Source organism: Prionailurus viverrinus, chromosome B2 (genome assembly GCF_022837055.1).
Source record: "Prionailurus viverrinus isolate Anna chromosome B2, UM_Priviv_1.0, whole genome shotgun sequence".
Taxonomy (NCBI): Eukaryota; Metazoa; Chordata; class Mammalia; order Carnivora; family Felidae; genus Prionailurus; species Prionailurus viverrinus.
Window position 1 is genome coordinate 116708309 of NC_062565.1, and position 18472 is coordinate 116726780.

The 18472-nt window shown below is 37.5% G+C and overlaps 1 pseudogene; it reads right to left on the reverse strand.

Moving 5' to 3' along the window:
• Positions 1 to 10811: 10811 nt before the first annotated feature.
• Positions 10812 to 18231, reverse strand: LOC125166501 (nucleoside diphosphate kinase B-like; annotated as a pseudogene).
• Between the last annotated feature and the right edge of the window lie 241 nt (positions 18232 to 18472).

Genomic DNA, 18472 nt, shown 5'->3' on the forward strand with positions numbered 1-18472 from the left:
AGAGTAAGGATCACTTAGGCAGTACATTGAAGCTCAGAATCATCACCATGAGCACTAATCCAGCTCCCACTTATTTTTTATTTCTAAAAACTGGGATTCTGGCTTGCTCCTGTTGGTAGGATGCATGGATTAATTAAATGAATTCATTATTTTTATGGATACTAACATGTTCTTTTAAATTCCCTATTTTAATAATAGTACTCATATGGATTCAGAAAGTTTGTTATTGCCCTTAACTCTATCCTCTACTTTATGTTCTACATGTAGTTGTTTATCAAATTCTGTCCTTTCACTTCAAAAGCTGGTGTCATCTGTTTATCCCAACTCTTATTTTCCTACTTTGGGAATTCCATTGTCTTTTGTCTGCTCATTTGGTATCGTCTCTTATGGGTTTCCGTTGCTTTTGGGTTTCCAATTATAATGTGTCTTTCAAAACACTCTAGACGTGTTGAAGTTAATATGTGCAATGGCAGTCATGACCCAGCTGTCAGCCTACCTGCATTAAAATTCTCTACCTTGTCAGACTAACCTTGGGTGAGTTGCTTAGCTACTCTGTGCTTCAGTTTTCTATTCTATAAAATGGGGACAGCAGTATCTAGTTGTGGGTAATAGGGACAGCACTATCTAGTTGTGAGTAATAGGAGAGAAAATATATGTGAGGCATTTAGAAAATAGCATTCTATAGTGCTGATGAACATAAAACATGATTCTGATCCGCACCCTGTGATGACTCTTCCTTAACCTGCTGAGTATATCTACACCATGACATACAGGAATTTTCACAATGATTCCAGGCTACCTTTCCAGGCTTGTTTCTATGGCCAATAAACATACTCTATCTGCTCTGAAATATATGCTACGTTATAGATGCACACTGTATGTTCCAACTACATATTTTCTCATTTTCTCTTGCTAGAATGATCTTGCATTACTTATTGCCCCCAAAACTTCCATTTGTATTTCAAGACCATAGTCAAATTTGCCTCTGTTTGTAGCTTTTTCTGGCCCTTGCTTTTTTGTAGTGAACATCATTTATGTTTTGTATATATTCCCTTGGTTTGGGCATTTCCTTCCATGAACAATGACCTGATTTCCAATGATCATTTTTGTCTACTAGCAGCCTTTGGGCTATTGAACTCATTTGTCATCGTGTTAGTGAATCTGCTTCACAAAATAAGAATTGGGAAAAAGAAATGAGGTATAGAGATGCCTGGGAATTAACATTCATTGGGAGCAGTGCCTAATTACTAAGTATCATACAATGCTATGTAGAGTGGGGATGTGTTTTGCTGGAATAATCTTGAGGTAGGTTTTAATGTTTTTCCTGGAGTTTCTTTCACAGTGATTGCTTAATAATGTACCCTTTGATGTGTTTCCTTCCTGCGAAAAACTGTTTGCATTCTATTTCTTGGCTCAGGGTCTATTCTTAGAGGAGCTCACAATAATATACTCCTTCATATATTTTCCATTGCACTCTATACATATTCTGTTTCTTAGAGGATTTTATTATAAAACATTTATTAGTTTTTATCTGTTCTGCCACTTCCTCTGGATCATGGGATATTCTAGTAGAGGGTCACATCACATTTATCTTTGTATTTCTACGATCTTAGGCTGGACTTGGCCCCTGATGGATCGTCAATAAATTATTCACTCTCAACATGAATTGGAATTATCCTTTGCGTTGTCAAAGTATTTTAATCACTCTTTTTATTCTCTGCCTGCTTTAGGCTTGTGGAGTGTTCGACCCTGCCTTGACCTTATGTGTCTCCTTCAGGGACTGAAATTTTGTCCCCAAAACCCAGACTAAGGGCTTTGCCTTCTAATCAATCACTGTTTTTTGTTTGTTTGCTTGTTTGTTTGTTTGTTTGTTTTCTGATTCTGCTTTCCTGGCTTGTCTTTCCTGAAGAAAAATAAAGGGAGAAAGAAATTAAGAAGGAAGAGGGAGGGAAGTGAGGGAGAGAAAGTAAAAAAAAAAGGGGGGGGGAAGCACAGAGCAAAAGTGAGAAGTGGGACAGGAGAGAGAGAGAGAGAGAGAGAAAAGAAAGAGGAGGGGAGGAAGAAGTAAAGAGAAGGGAAAAATTAAAATGGAGAGGAGTGTTTAAAGTTCGTGTTAGGTCCTCTTTCTGTTTTCAGTAAAGTAGAAGAGGAAATCAACAGCTGATATCAAGAGACATGAAAACGTAGGTTTGAGTAGAATGGGAAGGGCTTCCTAGCCTGATGAGAAGCATCATGTAGATGGATAAACAGTGATGAGCCAAAGCACTGGATTTCTTCACTCAACAGACAATTACAGAGCACCGATCATGTACCATATCCCACACTAAGAGGATTGAGACCATTGTAACTGACGAATAGGGCAACTCTATTACCTTCTGTTGGTCCTTTTGTTCTGAATTCTTGGCCAAGCTACCTCAAAATGCATATAAATAATACCATTGACCTAAAATACGAAAATACTCCTAAAAATTCTATTAAATAAATTATTTAAGCCTTGAGAATAGCATTGCTTTATAAAATGTAGTTGTTATCAATGTCAGAATCTATCATTTTACTATTTTATGTCCAGTTAAGAGAAAAGTACCTCTGGCAATATCACTTTCTTTATTATCTTTGCTATCCAGAAAGTGGGATATTGAGTCATTGTCCCAAAGCAGAAACAAAAAATGTCTGCTTATTTCTACTCTGAGGTTTACGATATATTCTAAAGTAAAGTGTAATTTTATAACTATAGTCTTCTGACCCAATTTCACAATCCTAAGAAATTTTAGGCCTATGGCAAAAGTCTTAATCTAATGAGTCTGGTTTAAAATTCAATCATGATGTTACATTCTTCTTTCATTTGACATTTCCTCAGCACTTTATCAGTTTTCTCAAAAAGATAAGCAATATTCAATGTCAAAATTACTATACACTCTGGACTTGTGAGAAGTTAATTATGCAACTATAAACAATGCCCATAATAGTAAGAGGATGGATTTGGTATCTGACAGACCTGAAATGTAATTTTTTCTGCCACTTATTATCTGTGACCTCAGAGAATCTATTTAACCTCATTGTGTTTTAGTTACTTCTCCAAAAATGGGGAAAACATAATATAAGAATTTAATGAATTAAAAGATAGAAAGCTCATAAAACAATGCCTGGCATTGACAGGAATTTGACGTTTATATTGAATTTATATTGAGTATTTGCCTTTCTGTTTGTTTGTTTAAGCTATCCATTATACAGACCATTGTCCTCTAAACAGGAAATTCCCTACCTAAAAGCCCTTGGGGGAACAGAGTTGACTTTCCTCTAAAGAAGTTTAAATGGCAGGTATCTGCGATGCCTGCATGTCTCGCCTCTTTTCCGTGCACTTAGGCTTGGAAACCAAATGCATGTAGCCTATACTTTGAGTTTTGGGATAATGATGCAAAGAAATATACAGAGAAGTCAATCTGTTTGGTGGAAGGCAGAGACAACTACGGGAGCAATAACCAGGAGAGGCAGCAGTAGCAGGAGCTTTGACAGTGACCTCCAGAATTGTTAGTGGTGCTTTCTGTGGCTTTGAACATCCAGCAGTGGCAATAGCAGTACAAGTGGCTAACTCGTAGGGTATGATTTGGCTGCTGTTCTGGTTTGTGTGGCCTCTGTCTGGTTCTCCAACCCCCACTGAAATACCTTTTGAAACATTCTTTTATCTTCAGTGTCATTTTGTTCCTTTCAGTGAAGATCCTTGACTAATATAAAATTAGGACCAGAAACTTTTGCAGTCAACAAGCCTAAAGGAAAATGGTCAGGGAGGGGAGGAGCACCTGAGCACAGGCATGTTACAAAGTCTGGGATTTGTTAACTGGCCTAAAGGCAGAAAAAAATCGAGCAAATATTAAAGGATAGAACCTTGGTAGCCAATGGCATGTGGTACTGAACCACTAATTAAATTATCCCCTGGAGTCATCTACCATAAAGTAACAATTCAAAGCAAGGCTGTGAGAGACCAATGGCTGTTCCAGTAGAGTATGAAGGGAATTTCAAGGAGTGTGAGAATTTTTTGTTTTCTAAATGCATGAATCTTAAATCTTAAAAATGGATGGTTTGCTCAAGTTTCAAAATTCTTGGCTTAAGCCTGTAAATAAGAGATTTTCTATGTCCATGTTAAAATGAGAAAAAAGTTATCTTTTGTTTCACAGAGCTTTGGGAGAGTGACAGGGTGTAATAAATACATAATATAAATTAGTCATTATTATTATTATTGCTTATATTGAAATCATCCAGTCTACATGACTTGTTTTACTTGTTTGTCCACGGAAGATTTGGGTAACTAATTTATGAAACCACACACACACAAAAAAAAAAAGAAAGAAGGAAAAATGACTATGTCTAGAATAGTTTGAAGTAGAAATGCAAAAAGGAAAACAGATGGGCAATATCCAGAAAGAAAATTTTTCTCAGTATTGCCCATCTGCTACTCTTTGCTCGCATGCTTTGCAGTAATATAAATTTTCAAACAGCCAAGCAATATAATCCTCAATCTAGTTTAATTTATGTTTACAGCTCATTGGCTGCTGGCAAGGGGATGGTTAGATTCAGATTTGATGATAAAGCCATATAGTCCTCATGTTTATCCCATGAGAGGCAAAGCTGTACAAAAGATTAAAATTAGTAGGAGGCAATTATTCTCCTTATTAATCAATTCTAGACACACTTGGCAGCTTGTCTCCAGCAACAGAAGTGCAATTCAAATAAAGGTGGTAGAGACTCTTTCAACAACGTTAGTTTAATTGAAAGCATCAAGTTCTTTTTAGTAGGCTGTAACCTTCTTTGCCTAAGAAAATGTTAAGGTTAGTATTTTTTGTATGAAAATGACATAGTTTTCTAAAAGCACCATCAGTATTCATTCTCTTATTAATTTAAAGTATGCTTATCCACACTAAAAGTAAACTGAAGATTATATGATTCAGGAATGAAAAAATAATGTGTTTTTCTCCTAGTGGGGGAAAAGTTGGTACAATTTGGTTTTCTTTTAACAAATGGCCAGTCACCTAAATCCAGATCAGATATCAGATGATAGCTTTTGAAGACTAAAGGCAGGACTAAAATAAAATTGTCATAGTTAGTGAATAGTTACCAGTTTTTACAGAAATAAAGATGGTAAGGGATAAAGTCTACGTATTACTAGAGCAGTGGATCATTTTTCTGTTTTAATCAGTCAATTCACACACTTAGGGATGCATTTTTAGAACGAGTGACTTTTACTTTTAATACAGAAGAGGAAAGTAGACCAAAGGCATTTCCTTTCCTCTCTTTTGATGATTCTTGGTATTTGTAGGGATGGGCATGTTCTAACAGAGTCGGTAACAACTTTAAACTCCCGAGGTCTTATAACAGCAAATGTTTATATCTCACTTCTACTACACGTCACTCTGAGCCCTAGGTCTATGAGTACTGGCTTATCTGGAACATTGCTGCTAGTCCTCATGACAGAGTGGGGGGGGGAGCATGGTGAAGCAAGCAGGGTGACAGATACCCTCTTTCTTATCTCACTGACCAAAGCAAGTCACACAGCAAGCCTGAGCTTAACATAGCGAGGAGGTGCAACCCCCCCACCGGCAGGGCCAGCGAATATCCTTTGCAGTGCTTATCACAAATATAACCAAAAGAAGCCTTGTGAAATCCCTGCAGGACCACACTGGAAATGTGCAAGGGGAAAAGAATTTTAGTTGTGTTAAGTTGGTAGTCTCTCTAGTGTGGGAAGCGGGAAAAATGATCAAATAAGAAATAAAAAAGTTAAAATTGATTTTTTAGACCAAGTATCATCTCTAGCTCTTCCCAAACTACGCTGGTTAAGATATTTTGAGGGTGTGTGTCCTGAAAAGAACAGAGGTGCTCGAATTTGGTAAGGGCATTTGTGTACTAACTTAAAATTACAAAAGTCCATCACATCATTTTGTTTCACGTTATCTTTTTTGATATAAGTGTTCTTTCAGTTGAAAATCTCTATAGTACTACACTAGTTATAATGAATCTATAAGTACTCCGTCATTCTTTATGTATCCCTTTGTATAATTTTTGCCTGCATGTAGGTCATGGAAACATTTTGATCTCAAATTATGATAGGATATAAGGTAAAATAGGTTGGTGGGAAGTTTGGATTACAAAGGATATTATTTGACACTTAAGATATAAATTTCAACCCTATTTTTCTTCTTCAGAGGAGTACTGACTCAGGGAACATTCTATATTCTTAAAATGGAAGTCAAGGTTAATGGTGCATTTTACGTTTCATATAAGGGTGTTAAGTTTATCTGCTGTAGCAGTTATATTTTAAAAAAAGAAAAACAAAAAACAAAAAGTGAAAAGAACACATTTTCTCCAACATGGTAGAAATGGGGGGCACCTGGGTGGCTCAGTCAGTTAAGCATCTGACTTCGGCTCAGGTCATGATCCTGTGGTTCATGGGTTCAAGGCCTGCGTCAGGCTCTGTGCTGACAGTACAGAGCCTGGAGCCTGCTTCAGATTCTGTGTCTCCCTCTTTCTCTGCCCCGTCCCCACTCATACTCTGTCTTTCTCAAAAATAAACATTAAAAAATTTTTTTAATGGTAGAAATGGTTTTACAGTATACTTTATAATTTATGTTATGTATAAATTGTGTGTATATGTACATATATATAAATGTGAATTGATTAGTCTTTGAAAATTTTTCATCTCTTCTGTGGTAGATTTCCCTTAATTATACATTTAAATATCCACTTTCTCTTGGACTCTCTGCAAGAGGGGTAGACCCCCCTTCCACTTGCCCGTTTTTAAAAATTTATTTATGTTGAGGGAGACAGAGCACATGCAAGGGAGGGACAAAGAGAGAGAGAAGGAGAGAGAGAGTCTCAAGAAGGCTCCAGGCCATCAGTGCAGAGCCCGATACGGGGCTTGAACCCAAAACTGTAAGATCATGACCTGAGCCTAAATCAAGAGTTGGACACTTAGCTGATTGAGCCACCCAGGTGCCCCTCACTTGCCATCTTGTTCCCAATGAGGGACATGGATTACTAACACTCCTGCCACTTCCAGTCCTCACTCCTGCTCCTCCATGGAAGGAGGAGTGAATTATCTGATCAATGAAATGGGGAGAGGAAATCGGGCAACTGAAGCTAAGGCTTTTCTATTCTTGGTACTTGCCTGTCTGTTCAGGTTGTTCACCTCATAAATAAATTTGACTTGGGTGGGCTCTGTAGGGGTGGGGGGGTGCTTGTAGTTCCCAAGAGTTGACTGTAAGTGGGATAAGTGTCTAGCTCAGGGGTTGGTATTAAGAAGTTCTCACAGTTACATGATTAAGCAATGTTCTCAGCAATGGTGCTGTCATGTATACTGATTGTCCATTTCTCCTCTGACTTCTTCATCTTTTAATTGATTCGGAACTCAGGCAAGAAAAGCATTGCTCTTCTTCACACCCTGACTGTCTACCCCCCCTTCTCACCACCCCCACACTTTGCTCACTGCTGCAGACTAACTGCTCTTCAACACCTTGTTATTCTATCCAGTCTTCATATTCCTCCTCTCCCTGTTGAAGTGGGGTTTCTGGGGGTGGGACTGTCATCTATATTTTCAGAAAACTACATGGAGTTTTTGGTGTGCTCCCAGGTTAATGAAGATACTGACTTATATCAGTTATATTTATTGCATATATCCTTCAAGTTTGCATTTATAGTTTTATTTTATTTATGATTTTTGCAATTTACTAATAAAGGCTATTCATCTTTTTAATCTTTTCCCGTTTTACCCTCGTCTATCCTAAGAGCTGAAAACTATCTTGTTGATTTTAGTGTTTGAATTTTAAAGTATGTCATTTAAAAACCACTACAAAAATGATTGATGAATATTTGCATACTGTTGAAAAAAGTCTTCATTTGTGCAGAAACATACATAGTAAAACACGAACATTCTCCATTGTTAACTTTGCATCCTTTTATGTAATGATTGGGTTCAATATGGTACAGGTAGATATAAATTTATATTTCTCATTTGAATTTAAAAATACATGTTACATAGTAACTCTTTAAACTTAATACATCTTGGTGAAATTTTCATGTCCAAAGATCTCTTTTTGATAATGGCATAGGATTGTACAGAAAGGACTGATGACATTTTTTCTAACCATTTTCTGATGGATAGACTTGAGGTTTCTGATTATGTATCACTGTGTATTAGTCGTGCAATGATCATCCTTGTATCCGTGTCTTGTTGCTAACTCGTGCAAGTATAGGCTTTCTTCTCTAAGACGATCTATGAGCTCCTAAAAAACCAAACGTTCTTTAAGATAGTGCAGTTAAGATACCAGGACATAAAATAGGGTTCTGGCAGGCCACTCAATAGTTATGCACCTTTGAAACCAGGTTGCCAACAAAAACAAATTGCTACCTGGGGAGATTGTGTGGACTTCCCAGCAGAGAGATCTGTGTGCCTGGAGGCTGGTACCATGGATGTGAACATTTAAAAAAAAAAATTTTTTTTTTACATTCCTTTATTTTTGAGAGACAGAGCACAAGCTGGGGATGGGCAGAGGGAGAAGGAGACACAGAATCCGAAGCAGGCTCCAGGCTCTGAGCTGTCAGCACTACGCCCTACAGGGCTCGAACTCACAAACGGGAGATCATGACCTGAGCCGAAGTTGGACGCTCAACTGACTGAGCCACCCCGGTGCCCCATGGATGCGAACATTTTTAAATATCATTAAATGGACACTCTGCAGGAACGAGAAGTGTGCGGATGAGGTGGCGCTGTGAGCTGGGTGAGTGGCACAAGGGTGGGCTTGGGTTTCAGAACAGCCTGCCATAGGGTGAGTGACAGAGGACTGAGGGCGAACCATCAGGGGAGAGATAAACCTGGGTGTAGGCTGGTTTTTAATTTTCTAGAAATAGCGCTGAATGGAGTCCTGATACTACTGCATCTGTGCAGCTTTGGACTGTTTCTTTTTCTTCTTCAAGTTGTATTTCTACTCATGCTTTCCCTGGAAAAAATAATGTATAAACCTGCACAACTTCTGTGCGCTATTTGCATCTATTCCCTTATTTATGAATCGAGTATGAGTAATTCACATTCAAGAAACATGGGCTGAGGTAAAACAGACTGTGTTTATGAAACACATGTTTCTGCAAGTGGAATAATTGGGTCAAAGGCGATGCATGCTTTGTGCAGATTCTGTCAAATCGTTCCCCTAAAGGATGATAATAATTTACTACCACAGAGTATGTCAGTTTTTCTTGTATTATTTTGTATTTTCACAAGCACTAGGGATGGTTGACTTTAAAATGTAATTTCTTATTTTCTTCTTTTTTTTATTAAAAATTTATTTTTATTTTTTTTATTTTTGACAGAGAGAGAGAGAGAGAGAGAGAGAGAGAGAGAGACAGAGCATGAGTGGGGGAGGGGCAGAAAGAGAGGGAGACACAGAATCCGAAGCAAGTTCCAGGCTCCGAGCTGTCAGCACAGAGCCTGATGCCGGGCTCCAATTCACGTTAATGAGATCATGACCTGCTCTGAAGTCAGGCGCTCAACCGACTGAGCCACCCAGGCGCCCCTACTTTAAAATTTTTTGATCACCTTTTTTACCCATCAGAATTGAAGCAGATTTCATTACTGCTTTCATTTAGATTGCTGAGATAACTAGTTGAACAATTTTTACATCATTTTTAAAGTTTCAATTTTTATTTTTGTGAATTATTTGTGCATCTTCTTCGCCTAGTTTTATACGGGGTTGTTTGCTTTCTTGTTAGTGGTTCACAGAAACTTTTTGAAAACAATATATATAAACCATGTACCCATTAAACATTTTGAAAAAAAAATTCTCACAGTCTTTTGCAGATAATTCAACTTTACAAGTGGTTTCTTTCATACGAAAGTCTAACAATTTTCCGTGATCAAGTTTGCTAATTTTTCTCTTGTGGTTCTAAGCCTTCTGACTTGTTCAGGAAGAACTTTCAAACCTCTGTACTCTTAACATATTCTCTCATATTTTTTATTTATACTTTTCAAGTGCTTTCGTTCAAGTGCTTTTTTCAAGTGCTTTACTAAAATTTGAATCCATATGGTACTTATTTTTATGTAAGGTATGCAGTACTTACCTAATTTCATTTTTTTTCTTAATTGATAGTCAATGGTCACGGTACCATTCTTTCTTCACTAATTCATGAATATTTATAAATCTATATATACACTATTCAATTGATTTATTTCCCCATTGCTGAAGTGTTAATATCTTTCCTGCTTGTGGTGGTGGTTGTGGTTGTTCTTCTTTATCTTCTTTTCCTCTCCCTTCACCTTCCCCTTCTCTTTCTTCTTCTTTTCTCCAGTTTCCAAAAGTTTTTTTATTAAGATTTTATTATTTTTTATAAATTTTTTAAAACATTTATTGATTTATTTTTGAGAGAGAGAGACAGAGTGTGAGTGAGGGAGGGGCCGAGACAGTGGGAGACACAGACTCTGAAGCTGGTTCCAGGCTCTGAGCTGTCGACATGGGGCTTGAACCCATGAAACGTGAGATCGTGACCTGAGCCAAAGTCGTACACTTAACTGAGCCACCCAGGCGCCCCTAATATTTCATTTTCTTAAGTAATCTCTATACCCAACATGTGACTTGAACTCACAACCCTGATATCGAGACTTGCATGCCCCACCAACTGAGCCAGCTAGGAGCCCCCAGCTTCTAAAAGTTTTTAAAGTAAATATGGTTCAGAAAAGGATCATCGATCCTGTTGCCTTCAAGTTAGTGTAATGAAGAGCTGTATCCAGTGGCACATCATATTGTGCCCAAGGAGACAGCTGCTTTGTCTACCTCTTATTTATGGATCCTGTCATAAGAATAAGACATGTAGTTGATCAATTGTTAAGGCTTAAACCATAGGCTGATTTCTTCTTCAGGACTTTTTACTGAGTCACTGCCATGAATGATGTCCCTGACAACTTAAATACAGAAGTTCCCTGACTGACAATCTACTACATTAGTCACCCAACTTCATACCCAGGCCCACCACCACCATGGCCACAACCAGGCTTTAGTTCATGTACTTCACCAGCTCCAGGAAGAATGGGATCAATATAGTACTGCTTCAGGTGTTCCTCAGAGACCCAAAGGAACATTATGTTCATGATATGGAATCTCTTTTGCATGAAGACCTTAATGATCTCTCTTATCAGGCCTTAGTGCATCCCGTCTGGCTTGCTTGTGATGAAGGTACGTTGGGTGTTAGCTAGGATATGAGAAGCTGGTGGAGGCTGGCTGAGAGGTGTGCTGCTGTGCCCGAGCGCAGTCCTGGATCTTCTTTTTTTGTTTCAAATCAAATTTTGTTTTGGCTTCTCATAAGCCATTTTTTTTTCTTCCTTCTGGAAGAATGTTAGAGTGTCAAACACACTTTCCTTGACCAAGATTTGGTCAGGCTCTTCTGAGCCCCCTTTTGGACTAGGCCTTGACCTTGGGCATCTTTCACCATCTCTGCAGAGTTGGGTTTTAGCAAGAATCCTGCTAAGTCAGTGTAGAGAGACCTCATATACTTAGTATCTGATCGCCTGGGATATCTGATCAAATTCTCCACTGCCACCCTTGTCTAACCTCAATATCTAATCACCCTGGCCTTCAGAAAGAATCCTGTTAAGTCTTTTTAGCCAGAATCTGCCTTCTGGATAAATGATACCTCCTCTTAGTAATTTTCCATCCATTGACTACCTTGTCCCTATAAATTCACTTGTTCTTATGGTATTCAGAGTTGAGACTGAGCTCTCTTAGCTGCTGCAAACCCACCATTGCAGTAATCTCCCCTTTTAAAGATTTTTTTTTAAATTAACTTATTCTTGAGAGAGAGAATGAGAGAGCGTGTGAGCAGGGGATGGGCAGAAAGAATCCCAAGCAGGTTCTGCACTGTCAGCATGGAGCCCAATGTAGGGCTTGAACTCACGAACTGTGAGATCATGATCTGAGCTGAAATCAAGAGTTGAACGCTTAATCGACTGAGCCACCTAGGTAATTACCTGCAGTAATTACCTGCAGTAATTCATCTTGAATAAAGTCTTAATTTACATCCTTAACATGTGTCAGAATAAATTTTTTCTTTAATAAGACTCAGCTTTTAAGATTTCATAAATAATTATAGGATTGAGGCACCTGGGTGGCTCAGTTGGTGAAACCACTGACTCTTGGTTTCAGCTCAGGTCATGATCTCACTGTTCGTGAGTTCAAGCTCTGTATCAGGACCTATGCTGACAGCATAGAGGCTGCTTACAATTCTCTCTGACCCCCTTTCTTTCTGCCCCTCCCCTGCTTGCTCTCTCTGTCTCTCTTTCTCAAAATAAATAAATAAACTATAAACAAATAAATAATTCTAGGATTTTAACTGGCATTGATTAATTTTGAGAAGAATTGGTATATTTACTATTTGATTCTTTCTTCAAGAAACATGGTCTGTATGTCTATTTCAGTAGGTTCTGAGGACTTGCTTTTTCTTTTTTTAAACACCTGTTAGAAGTCTTATTTTCAGGGTCCTGGCTGACTCAGTTAGTAGAGCATGAGACTCTTGATCTAGGGGTGGTGAATTTGAGCCCCACATTGGGTATAGACATTACTTAAAAAATAAAATCTTTAAAAAAGTCTTTTATTTTATCTACTATAGGTCTAGGATATATGCCTATGCACACATACACAGGTAAGTAGTTTTGTTTTGTTTTGTTTTTTAGTATAATTTATTGTCAAGTTGGCCAACATACAGTGTATACAGTGTGCTCTTGGTTTTGGGGGAATATTCCCATGATTCATCACTTACATACAACACCCAGTGCTCATCCCAAAAGTGCCCTCCTCAATGCCCATTACCCATTTCCACCCATCCCCCATCAACCCTCAGTTTGTTCTCTGTATTTAAGAGTCTCTTGTGGTTTGCCTCCCTCTCTGTTTGAAACTATTTTTGCCTCTTCCCTTCCCCCATGGTTTTCTGTTAAGTTTCTCAAGTTCTACATATGAGTGAAAATAAATGATATCTGTCTTTCTCCAACTGACTTATTTCACTTACCATAATACCCTCCAGTTCCATCCATGTTGTTGCAAATGGCAGGATTTCATTCTTTCTCATTGCCACGTAGTATTACATTGTATATATAAACTACATCCTCTTTATCCATTCATCAGTTGACATTTAGGCTCTTTCCATGCATTTAGGCTCTTTCCATGATTTGGGTATTGTAAGTGCTGCTATAAACATTGGGGTACATGTACCCTTATGAATCAGCACTCTTGTATCCTTTGGATAAATTCCCAGTAGTGCTATTGCTGGGTCATAGGGTAGTTTTCTTTTTAATTTTTTTAAGGAACCTCTACACTGTTTTCCAGAGCAACTGCACCAGTTTGCAGTCCCACCAACCGTGCAAGAAAGTTCCCGTTTCTCCACATCCTCACCAGCATGTGTTGTTTCCTGAGTTGTTAATTTTAGCCACTCTGACTGGTATGAGGTGGTATCTAAATGTGGTTTTGATTTGTATTTCCCTGATGATAAGTGATGTTGAGCATCTTTTCATGTGTCTGTTGGCCATCTGGATGTCTTCTTTGGAAATGTGTCTATTCATGTCTTCTACCCATTTCTTTAGTGGATTATTTGTTTTTCTGATGTTGAGTTTGGTAAGTTCTTTATGGATTTTGGATACTAACCCTTTATCCAATATGTCATTTGCAAATATCTTCTCCCATTCCATCGGTTGCCTTTTAGTTTTGTTGACTGTTTCCTTTGCAGTGCAGAAGCTTTTTATCTTGATGAGGTCTCAATAGTTCATTTTTGCTTTTATTTCCCTTGCCTTTGGAGACATGTCGAGCAAGAAATTGCTGCAGCTGAGGTCAAAGAGGTTGTTGCCTGTTTTCTTCTCTAGGGTTTGATGGTTTCCTGTCTCACATTTAGGTCCTTCGTCCATTGTGAATTTATTTTTGTGTATTGTGTAAGAAAGTGGCCCAGTTTCATTCTTCTTCATGCTGCTGTCTGGTTCTCCCAGAACAATTTGCTAAAGAGACTGTCTTGTTTCCATTGGATACTCTTTCCTGTTTTGTCAAAGATTAGTTGGCCATACATTTGTGGGTCTAATTCTGGGTTCTCTTTTCTATTCCACTGGTCTATATGTCTGTTTTTGTGCCAATACCATACTGTCTTGATGATTACAACTTTGTGGAAGAGGCTAAAGTCTGTGATACTTCCCGCTTTGGTATTCTTTTTCAACATTACTTTGGCTATTTGGGGTCCTTTGTGTTCCCATACAAATATTAGGATTGTTTGTTCTAGCTTTGAGAAGAATGCCGGTGCAATTTTGATTGGGATTGCATTGAATGTGTAGATTGCTTTGGGTAGTATTGACATTTTAACAATATTTGTTCTTCCAATCCATGAGCATGGGATGTTTTTCCATTTCTTTGTGACTTCTTCAATTTCTTTCATAAGTTTTCTATAGTTTCAGCATACAGATCTTTTACATCTTGGGTTAGATTCATTTCTAGGTATTTTATGGGTCTTGGTGCAGCTGTAAATGGGATTAATTTCTTGATTTCTCTTTCTGCTGCTACATTATTGGTGTATAGAAATGCAACTGATTTCTGTACATTGATTTTGTATATAGGAAAGCAGTGTTAAGCTTTAGTAACATCAGAAGTATTACAAGTTTATAAAACACATCATTTAAAAGTTTAATTATTTGAATTTCTTTACATTTATTTTGTTTGAGAATTTTAATAATAAGTATTAAATTCTTTTTTGTCATTGTTTCCCATCTTTAATGAGAAAGACTAGAATAAAATTAAAAACTTATGATTCACAAAATTACATGCATATACTGTAAATGTAAGTAAATAAACTTTCAAATGTTTTTGGGGGGTAGATTTGTAGAATCTATACATCTGAAGTTATCAAATCTTAAAACTGCACCAAGACATTTGAACACTTTGTCTATGGATTTAGAATAATTTTTACTAAATGTCACATCATATAAATTCTTTACAAAACAGACAAGTGTCATTTAGATAGAAGGGAAAGGCATTTCTTGTCATTTTATCTTGAAAATAAGACTAAAATTTAAAAAATGGAAATTTCTCTGATTTTTATCCAAAAAAGAAGTATCAGTTTACCTGCTATTATTTTGGATCTACTAAAGAATGAATTGAGAGTGTTTTCCTGTAAGTTTTTACTGACAAAATTATATAAAAACATGATATGAAATCAGTTATTTCACATTTGATTTTTGTAGCAGAGTCTGAAAGCAGAACACTTTTGCTCATGTATGCAATCTCTGTTTGCTAAACATTTCGATCTTAAAAGCATTTTGTTTAAAGCCTTCATTTTGTTACTATGGTTCTTCATCTTCTCTTATTAAAAATTGCTAATTTTGAAAAGTCTGGTCTGTGACTTGTACAGTTCCCCAGATCACTTTAATGGACTTCATACAGTGTTACAAATTTTGCATGATTTTCATTTATATATTGCAATTGATTTATATTGCATTTTTATTCTCTTATTTGAAGTAGTAGCTAATAATCAGTAAGACACTGACTGACAAATAATTTTGTTTGATATGCAAGGATAGATATTTCACTTAAGTCCAGGAACTAATTTTATTTTATTTGTTTAAATTTTAAATTAAACTAAATTATTAAGTTAAATTAAATAATTTTTAAAAACATAATTTATTGTCAAATTGGCTTACATACAGCACCCAGTGCTCATCCCAACAGGTGCCCTCCTCAATGCCCATCATCCATTTTGCCTCTCCCCCAAACCCCCGTCCACCCTCAGTTTGTATTTAAGAGTCTCTTGTGGTTTGCCTCCTTTCCTCTCTGTTTGTAACTATTTTTTCCCCTTGCCTTCCCCCATGGTCTTCATTAAGTTTCTCAAGATCCACATATGAGTGAAAACATATTATATCTGTCCTTCTCTGACTGATTTATTTCACTCAGAATAATACCTTTCAGTTCCATCCACATTGCTGCGAATGGCATGATTTCATTCTTTCTCATTGCCAAGTAGTATTCCATTGTATATATAAACCACATTTTATCCTTTCATCAGTTGATGGACATTTAGGGCTCTTTCCATAATTTCGCTATTGTTGAAAGTGTTGCTATAAACATTGGGGTACATGTGCTCCTATGCATTAGCACTTCTGTATCCCTTGGGTAAATTCCTAGTAGTGCTATTGCTTGGTCATAGGGTAGTTCTATCTTTAATTTTTTGAGGAACCTCCACACTTTTCCAGAGTGGCTGTACCAGTTTGCATTCCCACCAACAGTGCAAGAGGGTCTGGAACTTATTTTAAAATTGAGCTATTAAAATAGACTATTTTAGGGCACCTGGCTGGCTCAGTCAGTGGCAACTCTTCGTTTGGTTCCGGTCATGATCTCACAGTGTGTGTATTAAAGCCCTGTATCTGGTTCCATGCTGACAGTACAGAGACTGCTTGGGATTCTCTGTCTCCCTCTTTTCTCTCTCTCCCTCCTCCACTCATGCTGTCTCTGTCTCTCTCAAAATAAATAAATCAAATTAATTTAAAAAATAAAATAAAATAGACTATTTTAATGTCAGAGTTATCTAATAATGACTATATTAGGTAACGAGACCCTCATAGCTGTGGGGACATAGAAAACTTCTACTTAGATTATCATCACACCCTTTTATCATACAAATGTCATCTTTTATATTTCTCAGTCAACTTCCTTTTTTGTTAAGTTATATATTAGATATATTTCTGTCAGGACATGTGGATATATTTTATCCTTTTACTGGTATATATACTACATGGGTTTATCTAGTCTTTTGTTGGTCACTTTTGTTAGTGAAATGAGAATATTTCCCTAAAATAAGTATCAAGTGGATTTTCTGGGGTGAGATGATAGCTATTTTATACTTTAATATATATTATCAATTTATGCTTCTCAACATATTGGTCAATGACATGCTTTCACGGACAGTGTATGAGCTCCCTATATCATGCTTTGTTCAATTCTTGAATGTTTCAACTTCTTTTTTGCCAATCTGATGGAGGAAAACTGGCATGTAATTGTTGCTTCCATACAAGCCGACAAAGTTATATCCCTTTTTATAAGTGTATCCTTATTTGCATTTCCTGTTTTGCCAATATTCTCTACATATCCTTTGCCCTTTTTTTCTGTTGCATTGTTCACCTTTCTCTTCTTGAATTCTAAATATTTTATAGATTTTAGGTACTAAACTTTTTTCTCATATACGTGAACATGTGTTTTCTACTTTTCTGTTGCTTATCTGATCATTTTATTTATTTAATGTTGACATTGCTTATGGCTTTTGAATTTGGGGATGTTAAGAATACTTCCCTACCTCTAACTATGGTTCCTTCTAATGTGTTTGTAACTTTATTTTGAAGAGTTTTAACAGCTTCTTAATCCACTGGAAATTTAATTTTGTTAAAGTGTAAAGTGAGGAAACCCTGTGGGCTCCATCTTTTAAAATTTTTTTTTTAATCTTTATTTATTTTTGAGAGAGAGAGAGAGAGAAAGCAGGGGAGCAACAGAGAGAGAAAGAGACACAGGATCCAAAGCAGGCTCCAGGCTCTGAGCTGTCAGCACAGAGCCTGACGTGGGGCTCGAACTCACAATCCCTGAGTTCATGATCTGAGTTGAAGTCGGACGCTCAACCAACTGAGCCACCCAGGCTCCCCCCTGTAGGCTCCATCTTTAAAATATGTACAGAATCTTTTATTTCTTTTCTCCTCTGCTACTCCTCTGGTTCAAGCCACCACCACAAATTCTGGATTTCTGCAGTGGCCTGCTAAGTGATCACCTTGTACCTACATGTTCTCTTGACCATTTGTTTTCTTTCTTTTAAGTCTGTTTATGTATTTTTGAGAGAGAGAGAGAGAAAGAGAGCATGAGCCTGGGAGGGGCAGAGAGAAAGGGAGAGAGAGAATCCCAAGCAGGCTCCATGCCATCAGTGCCGAGCCCAGATCATGGCCTGAGCTGCAATCAAGTCAGCGCTTAACCAGCTGAGCCACCAGGGTGCCCCTTGACAGTCTGTTTTCAGCACAGCAACCAGAGTCATCTTTTAAAAATGTAATATAGCAATAGCTGCCCCTTTAACTCAAAGTAAAACCAATGTCTTTAAAATGATCTGGCCCTATCATTACCAACCTGTCTCCTACCACTTTGCCCATCTCTTCTTCAGTCCCTTACCATCTTCAAGAGTTGGCATTGGCTTCTGTTTATCCACCATGTTCAGATCACACACACGACCTGCTTTCTACCTATAGTAGTGGCTTGCTCTGCCTGTAGGCACGGAGCCAGTTGTTGCTGTGGCAGCTGCTTTGCTTTAGATTGATGTTCCCACTGTGCCTGCTACTTCTCATCCCTCTTTTTTTTTTTAATGTTTATTTATTTTTGAGAGAAAGAGAGAGAGAGAGAGAGAGACAGAGCATGAGTGGGGAGGTGCAGAGAGGGAGACACAGAATCCAAAG